A 14,826-nucleotide genomic window follows, 5' to 3' on the forward strand; every position below is an offset into this window, starting at 1 on the left:
TCTAGAGTTTCTAGGCTCCAAAGTAACAAAGAGCAGCATTTAAAAGCAACAGATTGCAGACTATCTGCTGAGCTGTGCAAAAAACAATCTCTATCTATCTATCTATCTATCTATCTATCTATCTATCTATCTATCTATCTCTATCCATGGAGCAGCAGACAGTGTTAGCTTGCTTCTATATTTATGCAAATGCCAGGTAAACAGCCATGCTGGTAAGGGCCAAAGTGTCACGTTTGCCAGCAGGACAGGGCACCTCTCCCTTTTTATGCAGCAGCAGCAGCAGCAGGTGTCAGTGGAGGTCAGAAAAAGAGAGTGCCAGCAGGTAGGGGAGATGTAGAAAGCCACCCCAGAAATATGGTGTCCCCCTGTCTCTCCGGCAGCTGAAATGACAGAGCTGAGCGGTGTTCAAAGTGATTGCTTCTTTCTTTTAAAACTAAGAAGAAGTACCTTACGGCGAAGCTTGGCTGCTCTGGGTGCTTGTTGGATGGGGGGGAGGGTTTGGTTTGGCTTTGCTTTGCTTTGCTTTGCTTCGCTTCTGGGGGGGGGGGGAGGAGGACGGGGTGTCTTGGATCTATGTTGTTTGACAAATATTCATTGCTGCTGCTGCTGCTGCTGCTGCTGCTGCTGCTGCTGCTGCTGCTGCTGCTGCTGCTGCACAAATGTTTGCATGGAATGGCCTAGGCTGCTCCTTGCTGCAGGTGCTGGCTGCAGCGGCTCAGATACTAGGCCTCAGGTACTGTGTTGCTTGCTGCACCAATGACCAAGCTGCTCTCTCCACAAGGGTGACAGTTGTCCTGGGACAGGGCTAGTTGCCCCCAGCGCGCCATTGCAACTCATACTTACCTGGCAGGGGAGTTTTAAGCCATGCTCCAGCAGGTGGCTCTCCCAGGGCGAGGCTAGCTCATTGCACTTGGAGCTAGCTGACCTCTGCGATTTCCCCACATGCGGGAAACTCGACTGCACAATTTCTGGTAGTGGGGGACTGCGTGCGCGCTCTCCCCTGTTTTTGGATGGTTACAAAAAACAGAAACAGGTGTTTGTTCAGACAAGCTGCTGCTATTCCCACTGCTTGGGCTTTGGGCATGGTCAATAACTGCTGGCAAAAAGGAGCACCATGTACAATAAATAGCCAGCTAGCAACATCTCAAACAGGGACAAATGACAATGATGTACCTGCACAGACGTTTAGGAATAAGTTCACAGGTGGATTGGGAAATAGGGAAACAAATACTGTGTACTGTATATATATATTTATGAAAAAAACAGCACATTTACAATCAAATCTGGATTTGAAAAAATGGACGGTCCTTGCTTGCAGGATATGATATGGGGTTTTTATTTCACCCCCTCCCCACCCTAGTTCTACATGGTATGTCTGGGTCTCTGTAGCCAGACAACCCCCTGTGATGATATCACAAAGGGAGTGTACAGTACGTTCTAGAGTTTCTAGGCTCCAAAGTAACAAAGAGCAGCATTTAAAAGCAACAGATTGCAGACTATCTGCTGAGCTGTGCAAAAAACAATCTCTATCTATCTATCTATCTATCTATCTATCTATCTATCTATCTATCTATCTCTATCCATGGAGCAGCAGACAGTGTTAGCTTGCTTCTATATTTATGCAAATGCCAGGTAAACAGCCATGCTGGTAAGGGCCAAAGTGTCACGTTTGCCAGCAGGACAGGGCACCTCTCCCTTTTTATGCAGCAGCAGCAGCAGCAGGTGTCAGTGGAGGTCAGAAAAAGAGAGTGCCAGCAGGTAGGGGAGATGTAGAAAGCCACCCCAGAAATATGGTGTCCCCCTGTCTCTCCGGCAGCTGAAATGACAGAGCTGAGCGGTGTTCAAAGTGATTGCTTCTTTCTTTTAAAACTAAGAAGAAGTACCTTACGGCGAAGCTTGGCTGCTCTGGGTGCTTGTTGGATGGGGGGGAGGGTTTGGTTTGGCTTTGCTTTGCTTTGCTTTGCTTCGCTTCTGGGGGGGGGGGGAGGAGGACGGGGTGTCTTGGATCTATGTTGTTTGACAAATATTCATTGCTGCTGCTGCTGCTGCTGCTGCTGCTGCTGCTGCTGCTGCTGCTGCTGCTGCTGCTGCACAAATGTTTGCATGGAATGGCCTAGGCTGCTCCTTGCTGCAGGTGCTGGCTGCAGCGGCTCAGATACTAGGCCTCAGGTACTGTGTTGCTTGCTGCACCAATGACCAAGCTGCTCTCTCCACAAGGGTGACAGTTGTCCTGGGACAGGGCTAGTTGCCCCCAGCGCGCCATTGCAACTCATACTTACCTGGCAGGGGAGTTTTAAGCCATGCTCCAGCAGGTGGCTCTCCCAGGGCGAGGCTAGCTCATTGCACTTGGAGCTAGCTGACCTCTGCGATTTCCCCACATGCGGGAAACTCGACTGCACAATTTCTGGTAGTGGGGGACTGCGTGCGCGCTCTCCCCTGTTTTTGGATGGTTACAAAAAACAGAAACAGGTGTTTGTTCAGACAAGCTGCTGCTATTCCCACTGCTTGGGCTTTGGGCATGGTCAATAACTGCTGGCAAAAAGGAGCACCATGTACAATAAATAGCCAGCTAGCAACATCTCAAACAGGGACAAATGACAATGATGTACCTGCACAGACGTTTAGGAATAAGTTCACAGGTGGATTGGGAAATAGGGAAACAAATACTGTGTACTGTATATATATATTTATGAAAAAAACAGCACATTTACAATCAAATCTGGATTTGAAAAAATGGACGGTCCTTGCTTGCAGGATATGATATGGGGTTTTTATTTCACCCCCTCCCCACCCTAGTTCTACATGGTATGTCTGGGTCTCTGTAGCCAGACAACCCCCTGTGATGATATCACAAAGGGAGTGTACAGTACGTTCTAGAGTTTCTAGGCTCCAAAGTAACAAAGAGCAGCATTTAAAAGCAACAGATTGCAGACTATCTGCTGAGCTGTGCAAAAAACAATCTCTATCTATCTATCTATCTATCTATCTATCTATCTATCTATCTATCTATCTATCTATCTATCTCTATCCATGGAGCAGCAGACAGTGTTAGCTTGCTTCTATATTTATGCAAATGCCAGGTAAACAGCCATGCTGGTAAGGGCCAAAGTGTCACGTTTGCCAGCAGGACAGGGCACCTCTCCCTTTTTATGCAGCAGCAGCAGCAGCAGGTGTCAGTGGAGGTCAGAAAAAGAGAGTGCCAGCAGGTAGGGGAGATGTAGAAAGCCACCCCAGAAATATGGTGTCCCCCTGTCTCTCCGGCAGCTGAAATGACAGAGCTGAGCGGTGTTCAAAGTGATTGCTTCTTTCTTTTAAAACTAAGAAGAAGTACCTTACGGCGAAGCTTGGCTGCTCTGGGTGCTTGTTGGATGGGGGGGAGGGTTTGGTTTGGCTTTGCTTTGCTTTGCTTTGCTTCGCTTCTGGGGGGGGGGGGAGGAGGACGGGGTGTCTTGGATCTATGTTGTTTGACAAATATTCATTGCTGCTGCTGCTGCTGCTGCTGCTGCTGCTGCTGCTGCTGCTGCTGCTGCTGCTGCTGCTGCTGCTGCACAAATGTTTGCATGGAATGGCCTAGGCTGCTCCTTGCTGCAGGTGCTGGCTGCAGCGGCTCAGATACTAGGCCTCAGGTACTGTGTTGCTTGCTGCACCAATGACCAAGCTGCTCTCTCCACAAGGGTGACAGTTGTCCTGGGACAGGGCTAGTTGCCCCCAGCGCGCCATTGCAACTCATACTTACCTGGCAGGGGAGTTTTAAGCCATGCTCCAGCAGGTGGCTCTCCCAGGGCGAGGCTAGCTCATTGCACTTGGAGCTAGCTGACCTCTGCGATTTCCCCACATGCGGGAAACTCGACTGCACAATTTCTGGTAGTGGGGGACTGCGTGCGCGCTCTCCCCTGTTTTTGGATGGTTACAAAAAACAGAAACAGGTGTTTGTTCAGACAAGCTGCTGCTATTCCCACTGCTTGGGCTTTGGGCATGGTCAATAACTGCTGGCAAAAAGGAGCACCATGTACAATAAATAGCCAGCTAGCAACATCTCAAACAGGGACAAATGACAATGATGTACCTGCACAGACGTTTAGGAATAAGTTCACAGGTGGATTGGGAAATAGGGAAACAAATACTGTGTACTGTATATATATATTTATGAAAAAAACAGCACATTTACAATCAAATCTGGATTTGAAAAAATGGACGGTCCTTGCTTGCAGGATATGATATGGGGTTTTTATTTCACCCCCTCCCCACCCTAGTTCTACATGGTATGTCTGGGTCTCTGTAGCCAGACAACCCCCTGTGATGATATCACAAAGGGAGTGTACAGTACGTTCTAGAGTTTCTAGGCTCCAAAGTAACAAAGAGCAGCATTTAAAAGCAACAGATTGCAGACTATCTGCTGAGCTGTGCAAAAAACAATCTCTATCTATCTATCTATCTATCTATCTATCTATCTATCTATCTATCTCTATCCATGGAGCAGCAGACAGTGTTAGCTTGCTTCTATATTTATGCAAATGCCAGGTAAACAGCCATGCTGGTAAGGGCCAAAGTGTCACGTTTGCCAGCAGGACAGGGCACCTCTCCCTTTTTATGCAGCAGCAGCAGCAGCAGGTGTCAGTGGAGGTCAGAAAAAGAGAGTGCCAGCAGGTAGGGGAGATGTAGAAAGCCACCCCAGAAATATGGTGTCCCCCTGTCTCTCCGGCAGCTGAAATGACAGAGCTGAGCGGTGTTCAAAGTGATTGCTTCTTTCTTTTAAAACTAAGAAGAAGTACCTTACGGCGAAGCTTGGCTGCTCTGGGTGCTTGTTGGATGGGGGGGAGGGTTTGGTTTGGCTTTGCTTTGCTTTGCTTTGCTTTGCTTCGCTTCTGGGGGGGGGGGGAGGAGGACGGGGTGTCTTGGATCTATGTTGTTTGACAAATATTCATTGCTGCTGCTGCTGCTGCTGCTGCTGCTGCTGCTGCTGCTGCTGCTGCTGCTGCTGCTGCACAAATGTTTGCATGGAATGGCCTAGGCTGCTCCTTGCTGCAGGTGCTGGCTGCAGCGGCTCAGATACTAGGCCTCAGGTACTGTGTTGCTTGCTGCACCAATGACCAAGCTGCTCTCTCCACAAGGGTGACAGTTGTCCTGGGACAGGGCTAGTTGCCCCCAGCGCGCCATTGCAACTCATACTTACCTGGCAGGGGAGTTTTAAGCCATGCTCCAGCAGGTGGCTCTCCCAGGGCGAGGCTAGCTCATTGCACTTGGAGCTAGCTGACCTCTGCGATTTCCCCACATGCGGGAAACTCGACTGCACAATTTCTGGTAGTGGGGGACTGCGTGCGCGCTCTCCCCTGTTTTTGGATGGTTACAAAAAACAGAAACAGGTGTTTGTTCAGACAAGCTGCTGCTATTCCCACTGCTTGGGCTTTGGGCATGGTCAATAACTGCTGGCAAAAAGGAGCACCATGTACAATAAATAGCCAGCTAGCAACATCTCAAACAGGGACAAATGACAATGATGTACCTGCACAGACGTTTAGGAATAAGTTCACAGGTGGATTGGGAAATAGGGAAACAAATACTGTGTACTGTATATATATATTTATGAAAAAAACAGCACATTTACAATCAAATCTGGATTTGAAAAAATGGACGGTCCTTGCTTGCAGGATATGATATGGGGTTTTTATTTCACCCCCTCCCCACCCTAGTTCTACATGGTATGTCTGGGTCTCTGTAGCCAGACAACCCCCTGTGATGATATCACAAAGGGAGTGTACAGTACGTTCTAGAGTTTCTAGGCTCCAAAGTAACAAAGAGCAGCATTTAAAAGCAACAGATTGCAGACTATCTGCTGAGCTGTGCAAAAAACAATCTCTATCTATCTATCTATCTATCTATCTATCTATCTATCTATCTATCTATCTATCTCTATCCATGGAGCAGCAGACAGTGTTAGCTTGCTTCTATATTTATGCAAATGCCAGGTAAACAGCCATGCTGGTAAGGGCCAAAGTGTCACGTTTGCCAGCAGGACAGGGCACCTCTCCCTTTTTATGCAGCAGCAGCAGCAGCAGGTGTCAGTGGAGGTCAGAAAAAGAGAGTGCCAGCAGGTAGGGGAGATGTAGAAAGCCACCCCAGAAATATGGTGTCCCCCTGTCTCTCCGGCAGCTGAAATGACAGAGCTGAGCGGTGTTCAAAGTGATTGCTTCTTTCTTTTAAAACTAAGAAGAAGTACCTTACGGCGAAGCTTGGCTGCTCTGGGTGCTTGTTGGATGGGGGGGAGGGTTTGGTTTGGCTTTGCTTTGCTTTGCTTTGCTTTGCTTCGCTTCTGGGGGGGGGGGGAGGAGGACGGGGTGTCTTGGATCTATGTTGTTTGACAAATATTCATTGCTGCTGCTGCTGCTGCTGCTGCTGCTGCTGCTGCTGCTGCTGCTGCTGCTGCTGCTGCACAAATGTTTGCATGGAATGGCCTAGGCTGCTCCTTGCTGCAGGTGCTGGCTGCAGCGGCTCAGATACTAGGCCTCAGGTACTGTGTTGCTTGCTGCACCAATGACCAAGCTGCTCTCTCCACAAGGGTGACAGTTGTCCTGGGACAGGGCTAGTTGCCCCCAGCGCGCCATTGCAACTCATACTTACCTGGCAGGGGAGTTTTAAGCCATGCTCCAGCAGGTGGCTCTCCCAGGGCGAGGCTAGCTCATTGCACTTGGAGCTAGCTGACCTCTGCGATTTCCCCACATGCGGGAAACTCGACTGCACAATTTCTGGTAGTGGGGGACTGCGTGCGCGCTCTCCCCTGTTTTTGGATGGTTACAAAAAACAGAAACAGGTGTTTGTTCAGACAAGCTGCTGCTATTCCCACTGCTTGGGCTTTGGGCATGGTCAATAACTGCTGGCAAAAAGGAGCACCATGTACAATAAATAGCCAGCTAGCAACATCTCAAACAGGGACAAATGACAATGATGTACCTGCACAGACGTTTAGGAATAAGTTCACAGGTGGATTGGGAAATAGGGAAACAAATACTGTGTACTGTATATATATATTTATGAAAAAAACAGCACATTTACAATCAAATCTGGATTTGAAAAAATGGACGGTCCTTGCTTGCAGGATATGATATGGGGTTTTTATTTCACCCCCTCCCCACCCTAGTTCTACATGGTATGTCTGGGTCTCTGTAGCCAGACAACCCCCTGTGATGATATCACAAAGGGAGTGTACAGTACGTTCTAGAGTTTCTAGGCTCCAAAGTAACAAAGAGCAGCATTTAAAAGCAACAGATTGCAGACTATCTGCTGAGCTGTGCAAAAAACAATCTCTATCTATCTATCTATCTATCTATCTATCTATCTATCTATCTATCTATCTCTATCCATGGAGCAGCAGACAGTGTTAGCTTGCTTCTATATTTATGCAAATGCCAGGTAAACAGCCATGCTGGTAAGGGCCAAAGTGTCACGTTTGCCAGCAGGACAGGGCACCTCTCCCTTTTTATGCAGCAGCAGCAGCAGCAGGTGTCAGTGGAGGTCAGAAAAAGAGAGTGCCAGCAGGTAGGGGAGATGTAGAAAGCCACCCCAGAAATATGGTGTCCCCCTGTCTCTCCGGCAGCTGAAATGACAGAGCTGAGCGGTGTTCAAAGTGATTGCTTCTTTCTTTTAAAACTAAGAAGAAGTACCTTACGGCGAAGCTTGGCTGCTCTGGGTGCTTGTTGGATGGGGGGGAGGGTTTGGTTTGGCTTTGCTTTGCTTTGCTTTGCTTCGCTTCTGGGGGGGGGGGGAGGAGGACGGGGTGTCTTGGATCTATGTTGTTTGACAAATATTCATTGCTGCTGCTGCTGCTGCTGCTGCTGCTGCTGCTGCTGCTGCTGCTGCTGCTGCTGCTGCACAAATGTTTGCATGGAATGGCCTAGGCTGCTCCTTGCTGCAGGTGCTGGCTGCAGCGGCTCAGATACTAGGCCTCAGGTACTGTGTTGCTTGCTGCACCAATGACCAAGCTGCTCTCTCCACAAGGGTGACAGTTGTCCTGGGACAGGGCTAGTTGCCCCCAGCGCGCCATTGCAACTCATACTTACCTGGCAGGGGAGTTTTAAGCCATGCTCCAGCAGGTGGCTCTCCCAGGGCGAGGCTAGCTCATTGCACTTGGAGCTAGCTGACCTCTGCGATTTCCCCACATGCGGGAAACTCGACTGCACAATTTCTGGTAGTGGGGGACTGCGTGCGCGCTCTCCCCTGTTTTTGGATGGTTACAAAAAACAGAAACAGGTGTTTGTTCAGACAAGCTGCTGCTATTCCCACTGCTTGGGCTTTGGGCATGGTCAATAACTGCTGGCAAAAAGGAGCACCATGTACAATAAATAGCCAGCTAGCAACATCTCAAACAGGGACAAATGACAATGATGTACCTGCACAGACGTTTAGGAATAAGTTCACAGGTGGATTGGGAAATAGGGAAACAAATACTGTGTACTGTATATATATATTTATGAAAAAAACAGCACATTTACAATCAAATCTGGATTTGAAAAAATGGACGGTCCTTGCTTGCAGGATATGATATGGGGTTTTTATTTCACCCCCTCCCCACCCTAGTTCTACATGGTATGTCTGGGTCTCTGTAGCCAGACAACCCCCTGTGATGATATCACAAAGGGAGTGTACAGTACGTTCTAGAGTTTCTAGGCTCCAAAGTAACAAAGAGCAGCATTTAAAAGCAACAGATTGCAGACTATCTGCTGAGCTGTGCAAAAAACAATCTCTATCTATCTATCTATCTATCTATCTATCTATCTATCTATCTATCTATCTATCTCTATCCATGGAGCAGCAGACAGTGTTAGCTTGCTTCTATATTTATGCAAATGCCAGGTAAACAGCCATGCTGGTAAGGGCCAAAGTGTCACGTTTGCCAGCAGGACAGGGCACCTCTCCCTTTTTATGCAGCAGCAGCAGCAGCAGGTGTCAGTGGAGGTCAGAAAAAGAGAGTGCCAGCAGGTAGGGGAGATGTAGAAAGCCACCCCAGAAATATGGTGTCCCCCTGTCTCTCCGGCAGCTGAAATGACAGAGCTGAGCGGTGTTCAAAGTGATTGCTTCTTTCTTTTAAAACTAAGAAGAAGTACCTTACGGCGAAGCTTGGCTGCTCTGGGTGCTTGTTGGATGGGGGGGAGGGTTTGGTTTGGCTTTGCTTTGCTTTGCTTTGCTTTGCTTCGCTTCTGGGGGGGGGGGGAGGAGGACGGGGTGTCTTGGATCTATGTTGTTTGACAAATATTCATTGCTGCTGCTGCTGCTGCTGCTGCTGCTGCTGCTGCTGCTGCTGCTGCTGCTGCACAAATGTTTGCATGGAATGGCCTAGGCTGCTCCTTGCTGCAGGTGCTGGCTGCAGCGGCTCAGATACTAGGCCTCAGGTACTGTGTTGCTTGCTGCACCAATGACCAAGCTGCTCTCTCCACAAGGGTGACAGTTGTCCTGGGACAGGGCTAGTTGCCCCCAGCGCGCCATTGCAACTCATACTTACCTGGCAGGGGAGTTTTAAGCCATGCTCCAGCAGGTGGCTCTCCCAGGGCGAGGCTAGCTCATTGCACTTGGAGCTAGCTGACCTCTGCGATTTCCCCACATGCGGGAAACTCGACTGCACAATTTCTGGTAGTGGGGGACTGCGTGCGCGCTCTCCCCTGTTTTTGGATGGTTACAAAAAACAGAAACAGGTGTTTGTTCAGACAAGCTGCTGCTATTCCCACTGCTTGGGCTTTGGGCATGGTCAATAACTGCTGGCAAAAAGGAGCACCATGTACAATAAATAGCCAGCTAGCAACATCTCAAACAGGGACAAATGACAATGATGTACCTGCACAGACGTTTAGGAATAAGTTCACAGGTGGATTGGGAAATAGGGAAACAAATACTGTGTACTGTATATATATATTTATGAAAAAAACAGCACATTTACAATCAAATCTGGATTTGAAAAAATGGACGGTCCTTGCTTGCAGGATATGATATGGGGTTTTTATTTCACCCCCTCCCCACCCTAGTTCTACATGGTATGTCTGGGTCTCTGTAGCCAGACAACCCCCTGTGATGATATCACAAAGGGAGTGTACAGTACGTTCTAGAGTTTCTAGGCTCCAAAGTAACAAAGAGCAGCATTTAAAAGCAACTTAAAAGCAACAGATTGCAGACTATCTGCTGAGCTGTGCAAAAAACAATCTCTATCTATCTATCTATCTATCTATCTATCTATCTATCTATCTATCTATCTATCTCTATCCATGGAGCAGCAGACAGTGTTAGCTTGCTTCTATATTTATGCAAATGCCAGGTAAACAGCCATGCTGGTAAGGGCCAAAGTGTCACGTTTGCCAGCAGGACAGGGCACCTCTCCCTTTTTATGCAGCAGCAGCAGCAGCAGGTGTCAGTGGAGGTCAGAAAAAGAGAGTGCCAGCAGGTAGGGGAGATGTAGAAAGCCACCCCAGAAATATGGTGTCCCCCTGTCTCTCCGGCAGCTGAAATGACAGAGCTGAGCGGTGTTCAAAGTGATTGCTTCTTTCTTTTAAAACTAAGAAGAAGTACCTTACGGCGAAGCTTGGCTGCTCTGGGTGCTTGTTGGATGGGGGGGAGGGTTTGGTTTGGCTTTGCTTTGCTTTGCTTTGCTTTGCTTCGCTTCTGGGGGGGGGGGGAGGAGGACGGGGTGTCTTGGATCTATGTTGTTTGACAAATATTCATTGCTGCTGCTGCTGCTGCTGCTGCTGCTGCTGCTGCTGCTGCTGCTGCTGCACAAATGTTTGCATGGAATGGCCTAGGCTGCTCCTTGCTGCAGGTGCTGGCTGCAGCGGCTCAGATACTAGGCCTCAGGTACTGTGTTGCTTGCTGCACCAATGACCAAGCTGCTCTCTCCACAAGGGTGACAGTTGTCCTGGGACAGGGCTAGTTGCCCCCAGCGCGCCATTGCAACTCATACTTACCTGGCAGGGGAGTTTTAAGCCATGCTCCAGCAGGTGGCTCTCCCAGGGCGAGGCTAGCTCATTGCACTTGGAGCTAGCTGACCTCTGCGATTTCCCCACATGCGGGAAACTCGACTGCACAATTTCTGGTAGTGGGGGACTGCGTGCGCGCTCTCCCCTGTTTTTGGATGGTTACAAAAAACAGAAACAGGTGTTTGTTCAGACAAGCTGCTGCTATTCCCACTGCTTGGGCTTTGGGCATGGTCAATAACTGCTGGCAAAAAGGAGCACCATGTACAATAAATAGCCAGCTAGCAACATCTCAAACAGGGACAAATGACAATGATGTACCTGCACAGACGTTTAGGAATAAGTTCACAGGTGGATTGGGAAATAGGGAAACAAATACTGTGTACTGTATATATATATTTATGAAAAAAACAGCACATTTACAATCAAATCTGGATTTGAAAAAATGGACGGTCCTTGCTTGCAGGATATGATATGGGGTTTTTATTTCACCCCCTCCCCACCCTAGTTCTACATGGTATGTCTGGGTCTCTGTAGCCAGACAACCCCCTGTGATGATATCACAAAGGGAGTGTACAGTACGTTCTAGAGTTTCTAGGCTCCAAAGTAACAAAGAGCAGCATTTAAAAGCAACAGATTGCAGACTATCTGCTGAGCTGTGCAAAAAACAATCTCTATCTATCTATCTATCTATCTATCTATCTATCTATCTATCTATCTATCTATCTATCTCTATCCATGGAGCAGCAGACAGTGTTAGCTTGCTTCTATATTTATGCAAATGCCAGGTAAACAGCCATGCTGGTAAGGGCCAAAGTGTCACGTTTGCCAGCAGGACAGGGCACCTCTCCCTTTTTATGCAGCAGCAGCAGCAGCAGGTGTCAGTGGAGGTCAGAAAAAGAGAGTGCCAGCAGGTAGGGGAGATGTAGAAAGCCACCCCAGAAATATGGTGTCCCCCTGTCTCTCCGGCAGCTGAAATGACAGAGCTGAGCGGTGTTCAAAGTGATTGCTTCTTTCTTTTAAAACTAAGAAGAAGTACCTTACGGCGAAGCTTGGCTGCTCTGGGTGCTTGTTGGATGGGGGGGAGGGTTTGGTTTGGCTTTGCTTTGCTTTGCTTTGCTTTGCTTCGCTTCTGGGGGGGGGGGGAGGAGGACGGGGTGTCTTGGATCTATGTTGTTTGACAAATATTCATTGCTGCTGCTGCTGCTGCTGCTGCTGCTGCTGCTGCTGCTGCTGCTGCTGCTGCTGCTGCACAAATGTTTGCATGGAATGGCCTAGGCTGCTCCTTGCTGCAGGTGCTGGCTGCAGCGGCTCAGATACTAGGCCTCAGGTACTGTGTTGCTTGCTGCACCAATGACCAAGCTGCTCTCTCCACAAGGGTGACAGTTGTCCTGGGACAGGGCTAGTTGCCCCCAGCGCGCCATTGCAACTCATACTTACCTGGCAGGGGAGTTTTAAGCCATGCTCCAGCAGGTGGCTCTCCCAGGGCGAGGCTAGCTCATTGCACTTGGAGCTAGCTGACCTCTGCGATTTCCCCACATGCGGGAAACTCGACTGCACAATTTCTGGTAGTGGGGGACTGCGTGCGCGCTCTCCCCTGTTTTTGGATGGTTACAAAAAACAGAAACAGGTGTTTGTTCAGACAAGCTGCTGCTATTCCCACTGCTTGGGCTTTGGGCATGGTCAATAACTGCTGGCAAAAAGGAGCACCATGTACAATAAATAGCCAGCTAGCAACATCTCAAACAGGGACAAATGACAATGATGTACCTGCACAGACGTTTAGGAATAAGTTCACAGGTGGATTGGGAAATAGGGAAACAAATACTGTGTACTGTATATATATATTTATGAAAAAAACAGCACATTTACAATCAAATCTGGATTTGAAAAAATGGACGGTCCTTGCTTGCAGGATATGATATGGGGTTTTTATTTCACCCCCTCCCCACCCTAGTTCTACATGGTATGTCTGGGTCTCTGTAGCCAGACAACCCCCTGTGATGATATCACAAAGGGAGTGTACAGTACGTTCTAGAGTTTCTAGGCTCCAAAGTAACAAAGAGCAGCATTTAAAAGCAACAGATTGCAGACTATCTGCTGAGCTGTGCAAAAAACAATCTCTATCTATCTATCTATCTATCTATCTATCTATCTATCTATCTATCTATCTATCTCTATCCATGGAGCAGCAGACAGTGTTAGCTTGCTTCTATATTTATGCAAATGCCAGGTAAACAGCCATGCTGGTAAGGGCCAAAGTGTCACGTTTGCCAGCAGGACAGGGCACCTCTCCCTTTTTATGCAGCAGCAGCAGCAGCAGGTGTCAGTGGAGGTCAGAAAAAGAGAGTGCCAGCAGGTAGGGGAGATGTAGAAAGCCACCCCAGAAATATGGTGTCCCCCTGTCTCTCCGGCAGCTGAAATGACAGAGCTGAGCGGTGTTCAAAGTGATTGCTTCTTTCTTTTAAAACTAAGAAGAAGTACCTTACGGCGAAGCTTGGCTGCTCTGGGTGCTTGTTGGATGGGGGGGAGGGTTTGGTTTGGCTTTGCTTTGCTTTGCTTTGCTTTGCTTCGCTTCTGGGGGGGGGGGGAGGAGGACGGGGTGTCTTGGATCTATGTTGTTTGACAAATATTCATTGCTGCTGCTGCTGCTGCTGCTGCTGCTGCTGCTGCTGCTGCTGCTGCTGCACAAATGTTTGCATGGAATGGCCTAGGCTGCTCCTTGCTGCAGGTGCTGGCTGCAGCGGCTCAGATACTAGGCCTCAGGTACTGTGTTGCTTGCTGCACCAATGACCAAGCTGCTCTCTCCACAAGGGTGACAGTTGTCCTGGGACAGGGCTAGTTGCCCCCAGCGCGCCATTGCAACTCATACTTACCTGGCAGGGGAGTTTTAAGCCATGCTCCAGCAGGTGGCTCTCCCAGGGCGAGGCTAGCTCATTGCACTTGGAGCTAGCTGACCTCTGCGATTTCCCCACATGCGGGAAACTCGACTGCACAATTTCTGGTAGTGGGGGACTGCGTGCGCGCTCTCCCCTGTTTTTGGATGGTTACAAAAAACAGAAACAGGTGTTTGTTCAGACAAGCTGCTGCTATTCCCACTGCTTGGGCTTTGGGCATGGTCAATAACTGCTGGCAAAAAGGAGCACCATGTACAATAAATAGCCAGCTAGCAACATCTCAAACAGGGACAAATGACAATGATGTACCTGCACAGACGTTTAGGAATAAGTTCACAGGTGGATTGGGAAATAGGGAAACAAATACTGTGTACTGTATATATATATTTATGAAAAAAACAGCACATTTACAATCAAATCTGGATTTGAAAAAATGGACGGTCCTTGCTTGCAGGATATGATATGGGGTTTTTATTTCACCCCCTCCCCACCCTAGTTCTACATGGTATGTCTGGGTCTCTGTAGCCAGACAACCCCCTGTGATGATATCACAAAGGGAGTGTACAGTACGTTCTAGAGTTTCTAGGCTCCAAAGTAACAAAGAGCAGCATTTAAAAGCAACAGATTGCAGACTATCTGCTGAGCTGTGCAAAAAACAATCTCTATCTATCTATCTATCTATCTATCTATCTATCTATCTATCTATCTATCTATCTCTATCCATGGAGCAGCAGACAGTGTTAGCTTGCTTCTATATTTATGCAAATGCCAGGTAAACAGCCATGCTGGTAAGGGCCAAAGTGTCACGTTTGCCAGCAGGACAGGGCACCTCTCCCTTTTTATGCAGCAGCAGCAGCAGCAGCAGCAGCAGCAGGTGTCAGTGGAGGTCAGAAAAAGAGAGTGCCAGCAGGTAGGGGAGATGTAGAAAGCCACCCCAGAAATATGGTGTCCCCCTGTCTCTCCGGCAGCTGAAATGACAG

General features: G+C 48.5%; 10 non-coding genes across 10 annotated transcripts; all 10 read left to right on the top strand.

Annotated features, from left to right (window-relative positions):
• The first annotated feature begins 835 nt into the window (after positions 1-835).
• On the top strand, positions 836-1,003 carry LOC142476142 (U1 spliceosomal RNA). Its single transcript, XR_012791385.1, has one exon. It is a non-coding gene; the product is annotated as a U1 spliceosomal RNA (small nuclear RNA).
• Positions 1,004-2,271: 1,268 nt separating this feature from the next.
• Positions 2,272-2,439, top strand: LOC142476144 (U1 spliceosomal RNA). Its single transcript, XR_012791387.1, has one exon. It is a non-coding gene; the product is annotated as a U1 spliceosomal RNA (small nuclear RNA).
• Positions 2,440-3,728: 1,289 nt separating this feature from the next.
• Positions 3,729-3,896, top strand: LOC142476145 (U1 spliceosomal RNA). The gene has a single exon (XR_012791388.1). It is a non-coding gene; the product is annotated as a U1 spliceosomal RNA (small nuclear RNA).
• A 1,269-nt stretch (positions 3,897-5,165) lies between these two features.
• Positions 5,166-5,333, top strand: LOC142476146 (U1 spliceosomal RNA). Its single transcript, XR_012791389.1, has one exon. It is a non-coding gene; the product is annotated as a U1 spliceosomal RNA (small nuclear RNA).
• Positions 5,334-6,610: 1,277 nt separating this feature from the next.
• On the top strand, positions 6,611-6,778 carry LOC142476147 (U1 spliceosomal RNA). The gene has a single exon (XR_012791390.1). It is a non-coding gene; the product is annotated as a U1 spliceosomal RNA (small nuclear RNA).
• Positions 6,779-8,046: 1,268 nt separating this feature from the next.
• On the top strand, positions 8,047-8,214 carry LOC142476148 (U1 spliceosomal RNA). The gene has a single exon (XR_012791391.1). It is a non-coding gene; the product is annotated as a U1 spliceosomal RNA (small nuclear RNA).
• A 1,271-nt stretch (positions 8,215-9,485) lies between these two features.
• On the top strand, positions 9,486-9,653 carry LOC142476149 (U1 spliceosomal RNA). Its single transcript, XR_012791392.1, has one exon. It is a non-coding gene; the product is annotated as a U1 spliceosomal RNA (small nuclear RNA).
• Positions 9,654-10,932: 1,279 nt separating this feature from the next.
• LOC142476150 (U1 spliceosomal RNA) lies at positions 10,933-11,100 on the top strand. Its single transcript, XR_012791393.1, has one exon. It is a non-coding gene; the product is annotated as a U1 spliceosomal RNA (small nuclear RNA).
• A 1,281-nt stretch (positions 11,101-12,381) lies between these two features.
• On the top strand, positions 12,382-12,549 carry LOC142476151 (U1 spliceosomal RNA). Its single transcript, XR_012791394.1, has one exon. It is a non-coding gene; the product is annotated as a U1 spliceosomal RNA (small nuclear RNA).
• Positions 12,550-13,817: 1,268 nt separating this feature from the next.
• On the top strand, positions 13,818-13,985 carry LOC142476152 (U1 spliceosomal RNA). The gene has a single exon (XR_012791395.1). It is a non-coding gene; the product is annotated as a U1 spliceosomal RNA (small nuclear RNA).
• The last annotated feature ends 841 nt before the right edge of the window (positions 13,986-14,826 follow it).

Source organism: Ascaphus truei, unplaced genomic scaffold, assembly GCF_040206685.1.
Source record: "Ascaphus truei isolate aAscTru1 unplaced genomic scaffold, aAscTru1.hap1 HAP1_SCAFFOLD_1464, whole genome shotgun sequence".
Taxonomy (NCBI): Eukaryota; Metazoa; Chordata; class Amphibia; order Anura; family Ascaphidae; genus Ascaphus; species Ascaphus truei.